Below are 11,733 nucleotides of genomic sequence, written 5' to 3' on the forward strand. Positions count from 1 at the left end.
TTGGGCTACATATACACAGAAGTGGACAGGTTGGTGTGCTACATAAACCAGTTTCTGTGCTGCGGCACTCTATGTATTGGGCCACTTTTTCCAGTGCCCTGTCCATTTTCTGTCCCACCTTGACTCCTGAATGCTGTGCCAGCTGTGGAGCCAGTCTGGCCAGCTGCTCTGGGCCAGCCTGGTGTGCAGCTCCCAGGCATCCAGGGACCCTCCAGCCACCTCTGCACTGCGCTGCCCACAGTGGCCACAGCACTCACCCAAGGAGAGCTCACACTGTACAAAAACTGGCACAATTTTTATGCAGAGCCACAATTTAACCTGAAACACCACAAAAGTGGTTTTTCAGCCTTTGAGACTCCTGAACACCTAAACCGGTTTGTCCCTAGAACTTAATGAATCTCCTCCCGTTTCACACATGTAACACTACACACCCTTTAAATACAGAGAAATAAAGCTCTGTGCTGAAGATATTAGTCTCTGCTAGAACAGAACTCCAAATTCCCAGTAAGAGCTCTGAGTAGGTGAGCCAGCAGTAAGTACAAGCAGGCAGAAAGCAGGCAGGAGTGGGACCCTTTTCTCATAGAAGGAAGGGAAGGCTTTGTGGGTTATTTTTGAATGCTGACCTAAAAAGCTGATTTTCCATCCACCCCCTGCCCAGACTGTGCAAGGAGCCAGGTATGAGCAGAGCAAAGGGAACAGCTGGCTGCTAGAGCTGTTCAGCTTCTAACAGGAGAAAGATCCAATGTGACTACCATAAACAGCAGAAAGCCCATGGAAGCACTCACAGGTGCAAGGAAGAACTGTGCTTTTCCTGACATTATCAGGCAGCCTTGGAGAACAGTTTAACCTTCTCTCTGCTGCCCGCTGCAGCCATCAGAGAGGCAAAGGTGCGTGGGTAAGAAACCTCCAGCATATGAGGTTTACTCTGATCCTTCTTTTGGCACCAGTGGCGAGGAGCAGTAAGTGGAAGTGTGCCATGTGGAACTGGTATGACTGTCTCTTCCTGCTCTGCAAACTCACTATGTGTAGAAGGGGAAACCCCATGGTGTTATGTGTGGTGGGGAGGCCCATCCGGGAGAAGGATGCCATCACTATGCCCATCACCACATTGCAATGGGAACAACCAAGGGGGAGAATCCTGCTCCATGCTAATGCCACAAGCTCCAAGGAGCCAGTAGCACTGGTGGCAGCTGGCCACTAGTTGGGACATTGCTGGGACACAGCCTCAGAGGGCTGTGCAGAAGTCGTGGGGAAGCAGCATCTCCTGCACTGGACCTGATCAGGGACAGGGAAGCCGGAAGTCCTGCCTGATCAAAGCTTGCAGGACATCAACCATGTCAGCACCCATCATCTGCAAGGATGCTGGCCAGCTTTCTGAATCTGGCTAGAGCTCTGGGACACTCACCCCACCCTCCCTTAGATAAATAAGCCTAAAAAATAAAATCAAAGGAATTGGATTGGCAGGAGTAACAAAACCATAGCTGCAGCATTGCCATGTAAATAATCTGTCAGACTGGACCGCAGAGTAAAGGCTGTGCAGAGCTTCTAATTTGAGGGAAGATCAACAACGTTGCAAAACAGTTTGTTTTTCCAGCCCTCATATGTTTTGTTTGCCAATGACATCAGTGCTCTCTGATAGGGTTTGCTTCCTGAGGATGCCTGCTATCTTGCCAGTGTTTCCGACTTGTCCCCAGCAGCCGGTACAACTCTGCATTACACTGGGAACAAGGGCCAAGCTTTTCTCTGGAAACTTCTCAACAGCACTCTCAGATGCAAAGAAACAAGCGTGAACGGCGGAAATCAGCATCAGCCCCCATGCAGACAGACACAATGGACACCCACAGCCTGAGCAAGCAGGACACAATGGGATCACCAGATGGAAACGTCATCAGAGCATCTCACCTTGGGGCGCTCCATCCATGAGCACAATCTCACCTCCGCCCTGAGAAAAGCCCTAAGCACTCCTGAGAAACACCCTGAAGAAACTTGGTGCTAGTTTCCTCTGAGCTGCTTCTGGAACTCATTCTCAGTGGGGGAAACACATTGTTTTCTATTTATGACCTGCTTTTGTCTGTAGCTTTTTTTCAGTGTCAGGGGTTCCCAAGCCTTATTACTTTGGGGGAGGTACCGCCACCATCTGTATGATGACCAGTACCAGTGATGATGAATGCCAACATTGGCAGCAATGGCAGAAGCAAGTCTTACCTCCATGCTCTGACTTGCATGGCATTGAATGCTCCCTTCATGGTGCTCTGAGCAGCCCCTTGGCAGGCTCCTTCCTTTTAGCCCAAGTTCCAGAGACTGTCCTGGCACAGCAGCCACATATTGGGTAGGAGAGCAGAAGTGATAGAGGATTTGGTCCTGGCTGCCCTCTATAACATCTCTCCTGCTGTCTGCTACTTGAAATGTAGGGGAAGGTGGTAACCCTTTAACTGGCTGAATACAACCCCTTAAGTCCTTCTTGGGCACATGATTTGCCCTGCCCACCTCTGCAAAACTGTTTATAACAATAATGTAAATGATTTTGTACAACTTCCAAGAAAAGAAAATACCAAAGGAACACGGTTCATACTGCAATATGAAGCATACAACATCAAGAATTGCCAAAATCAAGGCACCCTGCATGGACATATAATTTGCTGCAGTCTCTAATTACATGACTTGAGGCTACTGAATTCAGGACTCCAACCTCAATTGGTGTGCAGGCTAGGTGATAGTAGCTCTTCCTGGGCTGTCTCTGGTAGTTCTTCCTGAGCAGCTATTCAAACACTGCTCTGAAGATAAAGTTACTAACAGGCATCTGAATTACAAAGTGTATTATCTAGATGGGTCACACATTAAACTAGCTTATCTTTACTCACGTCTGGGTGACATTATCCCCATTTCATATCAGACATGTGCCAGACAGAATATTTATGCAGACTAAAGCAAAAACAATCCTCTCCACTCTAGGCACCCAGTCTGAAGTGCTTACAACCTGATTTTTTGAAGGACTCAGCTTTAAAAGTGAGCTAGGTACATCCAAAGCAACTGCTGCAAGAACCCAGTGCCTCTGCACATGAACACAAGTGTGGCAAATAGCTGTCCACACAGTGAAGACATGTGATGAGCCAAAAAAATGGTTGCAGTAATTTATGCGCTGTGCTTTCCTCCATCCCTCCACCCATCTAATTCAACATTTTTTGTCCAGGAAGCCGCATATTCCCCCATCCCTGTTAACTCCTCACCACCATGTACCCAGTGCCTTCATTTCCCCCTTGCCACACTCACCAATCCTTCCTGCTGTCCTCCCCCTCTGCTCCAGGATCTTTTCTCTGCCCTCCTGTCTCCTGGTCCCACCAGTTGAGCCACTCTTCTCACAGCCCACAACTGTGGCAGTCAGCCCATCCTTCCTCCTGCACCCCTCACAGCTTCTGCTCAACAAGTCCTCAGCTTGCATCCATCACCCCAATTTCCTCCTTCCCCTCCTGACAAACACCTACTGTCCTGTCTACACTTCCAGCAGAAGCGCCTCTGTGCCTGCTCTCTGCTCCAGATTTGAGACCCCATCTCACCTGCACCTGGAAGAAGCAGGAGCTGTCATTACAGGGATAATCCCACTCCAGCAGCACAGCCCTGGGCCAGGGCTACACAGCTCTGCTGGCACAACCCTTGGAGCAGCGAGGGCATGAGCACAGGGCTGGGTCACCAGTGGCTGCTCGGGCATGTTGGTGGATGGGGAGGAAAGTCTTCAGAAAATCAATAATTTGAAACAGAGATGAGTCTGCCAAGAACACGCACTGATGTCTTCAAGCCTTGTCACCACAGATCCTGTTCCTGAGCCTGATGGCACTGCAGCTCTCCATCAAAAAGCTGGAGGATTTATTTTCTTTCCCCTTTCTAATGTGGGCAAAACAACATTCCTTCTCTCCTCCTCTCTAGTTTTTCTTGGAAATGGTTGAATTGGTTTAGCTGACAATATTAAAATAAACCTACCCTGAAAGAGAGACGCAACCTGAAAGTCTCAGATCAAGTGATAAAAGCCTGACAGACTAGAGCAATGGAAAACAGGTTCTTATGGTTGTTTTAATACTAGATGGTGCTACTTGCTCTGTCTAAATATAACCCTGAGCTATATCCCAGGAGACTATCTAAGGCTTTGGACATTTTAATTGTTCCTGTTTTCTCACTCTGGCTTTGCATGAGTGCGTATAAAATACACTATCAAAAGCACATTAAACAAGGCTTTTACCTTGCTAATTTAATTTTTGCAGGACAATAAAGTCAGATGGGACTGTAACCAGCAGGCTGCAATGGTGCTGTGCATGCAGCCACCCCAGAATGCCATGCCCCTGCCCTGTGCTATGGAAACAATCAGCACCACATCCACTGACTTGTAGACACACGCTCCATCAGGAAGATAAAATTAATGTGTTTGAAGAGCCTTCAACAACAGTGTTCACTATGATCAAATGCAAAGATACTCTAGAACACAGGAGAAAGAGATTGGAGAACATTCATGCAAGTTGGATGTATCCCACTTGGTGGGACTTAATTGAGCATAGGCTAGGAGTAAGGAAGGAGAAGGGAACTAGTCAAGGCTGCCTGAAAGCCATGAGTAAATACCTTCTAGAAATCCTCAAAGGATGAATGAAGGGCAAACATATTATCTAACTTCAAACAAAAGGGGGAAGGAGACAGATCTGGGGTATCATAGACCAAACAGCCTTGCTTTGATATCATATCAGACAAATTATTATTCAATTCCCTTGTAAATACTTATAACAAGTCTTGATTATCATGGAGCAGGAGGGAGCAAGTGTGCAACCCAAGAAGAGTTTCCATCTCCCTGCTCGCTGCCTTGCACTGCAGCTGCATCATGATAAAGTCATGAGAAAACAGAAAATACAGACTTGTCAAGAACAAATTAAGCCTAATCTATTTAACTTTCCTCTTTGATGGAGCTGGGAGCATAGTGACTGGGGAGGAAAAAACAGTAGAAGTCACACGTTGGAATGAGGAAAGCTTTGATGAATGCATGTGATAGTCTTATATGCAAACAAGGTGAATACAATTGAGGTATAATTTACTGTGGGCAGGCATACAAATGCTTCAAATCTGTACTCAAGGAACAGTAGCAAGTCCAATGTCAACCTGAAAAAACACGTAAGGGTTGTGCCTGGGGGTCTTGGTCTATTCAGTATTTCCATTAATGGCTTGTAAATAAGGAGTAAGATTACAATTACAAATCTCTAGGGAATGCTGTGAGCATTTTCAGACATTAAAATTAGAATAAAATCTTCATAAATCAGAGACCCAGTCGGAAATGAATGACTGAGATTCAATACAGGCAGGTGTAAAAAAACATGTTGAAGAAGAAGGATGTCATGCAAAAGTACAAAATGGAGCAGCACAGCAAAAGAGTCTCTGGGGCTAGAGTCACAAAGAGGGAAAGACATAATTTAACTCAATGATCTTGGAGACCTTTTCAAACCTTAACAATTCTATGGCTTCATGATTAGAGCAGTGCAGGGCTTGGTACACACATGTGAATAAGCTTGGAGATATATCAAGAGGAGCATCACACATCAGGCTCTTTACTCCTCTTAGTCCTATATCCAGTTTGGGTCCTACTTCAAGCAAAATGCTCACAGGAATGACAAAAAATTTAGCCAAGTGTGACCCCTAGAGAAGAGAGTACAAGACTTGTTTAGTTGGTAAAAGCATAGAGGAATGAGAGTGAGGGAATGAGAGATAGTTACAAGTTTTAAAAATGTCAGACTACTAAAAGGCTGCAATAATCTTGTCCTACTCCCTGCAGATGTGGATAACCAAGGGACTGACTTAGGAGGCAGCAAGGGTGATTTAGATTAGATATTAGGAGGAGCTATCTAGCCATAATGATAGTTATCCACTGTTTATGCTGGCAGGCTGTGAATCAATACAGGTTTTCAGGAACAGACTGAATGAATATCTATCAGAATTGGGGCAGATGAAACAATCCTGCCTCAGAAACAAGGGATTTGGGATGGAAACTGAACTTTTTCATATTCTTCCTCTACCTTCCCCCTCCAAAATTTATTGTTTTGTTGGCATGTCCCACAAATTCCCAAGAAAATCAAAACTCTTTGGTAAAAGTCTCTCAGTGTTACAAATAGCCACTTCACCTCAAATACAATGTGACTTTCCGCTCCATCCCCAGCCCCCCTGCTACAACTCTCCTTGCACCCTCCTTTCCTGACATCTCTGCATTGCAGGGAAGAGTGAGGAAGGTGCTAAGGGGGGGCAGGTCTGGCACAGGGGTAGAAAAATAAACTTTTCTTCTCCTCCAGGGATGGGAGGGACAGGGAGGCTCAGACACAGAACACACACTATGGGTTGAAGGCTCCTGAGCAGAGACGAGGCAACAGATGAGCAGAGGCACCAGAATGGGGTCCTGACCAAAGGACTCTTATCACATCATGGATACACACCAGGCAAAGCTTCAAGAAAGTTCCCATTACAGTTAATGCTGTACTGAAGGTTTCAAAGCCACTAGTGCTACATGCATAATCATCTCTGCAGACTACACTAGAGGAAGACATGCCAAAGTCATTGCTGGAAGATAAGCCAACTTTATGTTGGCTCTGCATGTCTTCCCAGGCCAGTCCCTCCCATTCACCTCAAAGAAATTAAAAAGAAATACGTGAAATTTTGTGTTCAACTCTCATTACCTGCAGGCATCAGAGTTCACATTTTTTCTGTAACAGAGATTCAGCTCACATCCTCTCTTGCATTCTTTGAGCAAAAACACCTCACTGAAATCCTGGAGGCACTGTGCCAGAGAACAAATTAATGATACAATGTGTCTCCAATAAAATTAGGAAGTGGGGAAGATGAGAGGAACAAGCCTCCAACAGTTTATTTAACTCTCAGAAGGTAGTTATTCCTGTCTTGTATCTCACTGGTACAGATGCATCCGCAAACCCACCATGGCATCAGAGAGAGTGCACAGCATCTCCTGGGGCAGATCTCGATGAGTGATGGCTGCTCCTCAGGTGCTGCCGTTTGGGGTATCATAGACCCAAATGATACCCCAAATGGTTTCACACTCTGTTTTCTCACATTTGCCAAGAAAAAATGGTAAAGAGGGAGATATATTTTTTTTAAAGTAATGTGGGTGTCTGAGCATTGGGTTCACACAATGCTGAAAAACATGTCCAATTGTGCACGGATGAGAGTTGGTACCTGAAATAAGTTTGATTTTTAAATTTGCCGTGGACTGGTACAAGTCTGACTCTGAGGCTGAGGCTCTTGAGCAATTTATTTACAAATAAATGTAAATGCATGACAGAGAGAGAGGATATGTCCAGGCATGCACAGATAGCACTGTTTGTATTAGCTGGTTTTCACCAGCTTGCTTTCACTAATGAGAGACCAGCACATCAGTCCACTAAAATTGGCCCAGATTTTTTTCAGAGAAGAAGCAATTGTTAAAGAGCACTCACTGACACTCTGGTGTAAGGACTGGTTATATCTGGAGCACAATTGGCAGCATACGGTGTATTTCCTCAAACGACAGCTTTTGTCTGTCACAACAGGAGAGCAAAATAGTACTTCTGTGACATAAATTACATTAATTAGTCAACTCTTTGCCTCCCAAAAAGGTACTGCAGAAGAGGATATTTTTTAGGGCTCAGGTGAATGTTTCCATTTTTGGAAACAGTTTTACAGTTTCCAGCTGTTTACAGTTTTGTATGGAGCAGTCCTCTCCGGTGGAATGAAGTGCAGGGAATCACATTTGTTGCTCACGTCTTAAAATCAAGATATTATGGGCTAATCATCCCACCTAAAACACCTATGGGCAAAGTCCTAATAAGCTACTCCCACACTAGGAGTTCATGAATAAGTATTATTTTTTGCATTTTTTTTAAAGAAAAGCTCTCCATCAGTACAGGATAAAGAAAAAAAAAAAAAAAAAAAAAAAAAAAAAAAAAAAAAAAAAAAAAAAAAAAAAAAAAAAGAAAAAATTCTCAATAATAACTGTATTAAACCTTTCAAAGCAAAAATTTTTAATAAGGGATCTATCACATGGCTGAACTTCTTTGAGGTGACAGTGACATGACTTATAGAGCCTGGGCTCTGTGATCAAAAGGATTACACACATTAGCATCCTACTAATCACAGCAGGACAGGCCGGCCCATCAGGCCAGGACTCACAGAGGAGGGATCCATAAACAAACACACTCTCCTGCTCACAAATGTGGCTGGGAGCAGAAATGCTCCAAGGTTGGTGTGGTCTTCTCTTCTTTCAAAGAGATAAGGATTGTGTCTTCTGGAGTAAATAAATCCTCAGCATAGTCTTACACATCTGTTTACTCATTTTTGGACACTCCTCTCCTGTGTGTTATCCCTTTTATATTACCCTTGTACACATAATCAAATGCCCTCTTTTCCGGGCTGACCCTCTGCTTCTTCCTGTATTACAGATGTCTTTGATCTTTCTTTCTTGGATCTGTGTGTCCTGACTGGTAGTCTCAGCAGGATTTCCCCCCCGACCCCTTGCTCTACCAGAAAATAAATGCCAAAGTGGCACTTTTATGCATTAGCATAGAAAAAAGCTAGACACATGCTTGAGAAGGCTACACACAACCAATGCTGTGCTGCTGAGGAACTGTGTGTGCTGGGCAAGGCTGCCCACTGGTAATGTAAGCCCAAGCTGGTGAAGGGTGACCCACTTCCTAAGGACAGATAAGCCCCCTGGACCAATAAGGTGAGCAGTCATCATCACACGGGGAAAGATGGACCATCCTGAAATTTCAGAAACAGCTGCTCATTTTTCCCCTTTCATCACTCTCTTAGTGACTTGGAGGGTGTTACAAGCAGTTTCAAATAGCATAACCCAGCCTTTAACTTTTTTTTCCTTTTTTCAGCTATCTCAGATTTTTTCCCTTGCCTCACCATTTGAGATGGTCCAAGTTATGGCTGACAAATTCCATTAATATCCTGACTGTAATACTCACAGGCAAAGAGGCTAATGCGGCTTTTTGTTCCCTGCAGGCACTGCCAGTACCAGAAGAACTGAGGGTTATTTCTAGGTAGATGTGAAAAGATGCCATCAGTTCACAGAGACCTTAACAATTGCATCAGGAATGCTGAAAGGCTGACCAACCCCTTCCTTCACAGCTGGAACTGGTGAGTAAGTTTCCCCAGCAAGCCCAAGTCCATTGGCCCTTGCAACAAAGCACAATAACAAGGTTGCAGAAAGCGAGATAACCCTTCCACTCAAAGATTAGAAAACAACATCTGAAAAAACCAAATAAACTGGTGTAATGGCTTCAGCAAGAGACCCAGAGGATTTTAGAGATGCAGCTCATGGCTTGGTCAACACATTGTGAACGGCAAATTACAAGAGAACAATTGTTTCATAGCAAGCACTCCCACCCCTGAACTCCCTCAAGGTTAATTAGGATGGCCTCTGGCCAAATTAATTAGAGGAGAAGATTTGGGCAGGACTTTGCTATGCACTCCTAACTAGTTCCAAGGTGACCAAGAAGTTTAGAAATGCCTCACCTTCCAAATAGAGCTTGCTTGGCAAAAAACAAGCTCACATGTGCCATGCCATTCTTCTGACAATCAGGAGAAACACTTAAAAGTAATGTTTCCCTAACTAACAGCTAATGTATTAGAACTTTCTGCATCCTTCCCACCGAACAATATGCCCTTGTTTATTTTTTGTGTGCTTTTTAGGTCATAAGAGGCCAGTGAAGTTATGCATCTAAAGAACAATATAGTACTGTAATATGCCAGTTGATACACACAGCCTGGCAGACCCTGAAAGATCCGTCTTTTCCAAGTGCTGGCAAATACATGTTGGAGCATGGAGAAATACTGAACATCAGCATAGGAAGGGAGGATGCAGAAGGGCCCAGCCTTTGAAATGACAGACTAAATTGGTATTTTAGTTGGTATTCTAATGTGCCATGGTGGCGCAGCTTAGAGATGACCATGCCTTGAGGGGCACAGCCATGCCCAGCTTCTCTACCCCACGGCAGCAGTCTGCCTCAGCTTCCTCCTGCTCCTGCTGCCCAAAGGGTCCTTGGAAAAGGGAATAGCTGGCAGCACCACACTTTTTCCTCCAAGTGGTACCATGGTGAATGGTAGAACTGTGCAGCATAGCAGGGCAGGGCAGATCTAGCCTCTGTGATTACAAGCCAAGTGCTGGCACAAATTAAGGCTCTGCAAGTGGCTGCATCTCTGATCTGTAGAGCTCTTCTCTGTCATTAATCTGATATTGTTTAGTTTGAAGCCGGAAGGTTGCTATTTTCCTTGTGTCTGTTACCCAGAAAAAGCAACAGCCATTCTGGGCAGAATCAGAACTTCTGAAGTAACAATGAGAAACTGCTTCAGCTCACGCAAAGAAGTGCAGTTGAATACTTTTCAGCAGGACACAATTCTCATTGTCACTAGCCAAGATTTAATGTCTTGACTCTGTGAATCAGCCTGACTACTTAGAACAACTACATCGTGTGTTCACTTAAAGACATGGGCTGGAGTAACTTAATGTGTAGAGCCTACGCCAATAAAAAGCCATTATTCTCAAAAACAAAAAAAAAAAAAAAAAAAAAGAAAGAAAAAAAAAAAGAAAGGAATAAGAACCCAAACAACCACCCATCCTTTATAGATGCAAGAGTTCTTTGGCACAGATCCAGTGGCAGACTAAGGCCATGATTTGCAATTCTGAGGCAATTATGAAATGACATAACAGCACAGATCTCCTTCTGACAGAACAGCTGGGGTTTTTGTCTCCTTTGCAGCAGGACGTGGTTTAAAACAACCACCAGAAAGTAAAATAACCCAAAGAGCCATTTGACTACTATGTAAATATGGGAGTACAGATAAACACCAAGAGGGGCGGCACTCGGTGTTCCAGACCCTGGGGCCACATCCTCTCGGTGGGTGAGAGCCGGCGCCGAGCCGCAGCCGGAGCCCCGCTCCCGGGCGCAGGGGACCGCCGGTGAATGAAGGAGAGGGGCTCCAGCGAGCGGCACTGAGCAACTTCCCCGGGACCTCGGCTCGGGGCGAGCTCCCGGGGGGATGCCGGCAGAGCCCCGCCACAGACGGCGGTCACGGGGGCCAGAGAAGAACGAGCAGGTGCAAAGGACGGGAACCCGAGTGACGAACCCCCACTGCCGCGAACCGCCGTGCGCTCCGGGACACCTCCGAGCGCCGCCGTCCTTCCCCTCCCCTCCCCGCCTCCCGCAGCTGCCCGCCGCCCCCGCCCCGAGCCTCGGGACTCACCGCTCCGGGCGGCCGCGCACGACCCGCGGGTGGCGGCTGGGGCCGCCGCGCTCAGCGGCCGCGGCTGCGGGAGGCGCCGAGCCCGCGGCGGGCGGGGCGGCGGCAGCGAGGGAGGGAGGGATGGAGGAGGGAAGGAGGGACGGTCCCGGCGCCCCGCCCGGCTCTCCGCGCCCCGCCCGCCCCGGCCCGCCCGCCGCTCCGCGGGGCACGGGCGGTGCAGGGGGCGGCGGGTGTGCTCCGGAAAGTTCAACCTGACTTCTCTCTATCTCTCCACAGCTGAGCACAACTCACGGCTCAGCTGAGATGAACGACATCAACTTTCTCAACAGGAGGACAATCTGCAGAAGGGAGGGCGGGTCTATCCAGGGTGGAGAGGGACACGAGCAGACCTTTCCAAAACTTGCTGTTCCTGCTGCCACCCGACCATGCGCCCAAAGGGCTTGTCTTCAACGTGTTTTTCAAGCGTTTGTGAGG

The 11,733-nt window shown here is 46.5% G+C and overlaps 1 protein-coding gene across 3 annotated transcripts in view; it reads right to left on the reverse strand.

Moving 5' to 3' along the window:
- JCAD (junctional cadherin 5 associated) overlaps positions 1-11,345 on the reverse strand; it is a 28,997-nt gene extending 17,652 nt beyond the window's left edge. For 2 of the 3 annotated variants that reach the window (XM_066315534.1, XM_066315516.1), the window contains exon 1: positions 11,260-11,345. The gene's annotated coding sequence lies outside the window, so the exon portion shown is untranslated. Of the gene's footprint in view, positions 1-3,554; positions 3,623-11,259 lie in introns of those variants that run through there. The other variant, XM_066315525.1, reaches the window with a different exon arrangement.
- Between the last annotated feature and the right edge of the window lie 388 nt (positions 11,346-11,733).

This window comes from Sylvia atricapilla, chromosome 1, assembly GCF_009819655.1.
Source record: "Sylvia atricapilla isolate bSylAtr1 chromosome 1, bSylAtr1.pri, whole genome shotgun sequence".
Taxonomy (NCBI): domain Eukaryota; kingdom Metazoa; phylum Chordata; class Aves; order Passeriformes; family Sylviidae; genus Sylvia; species Sylvia atricapilla.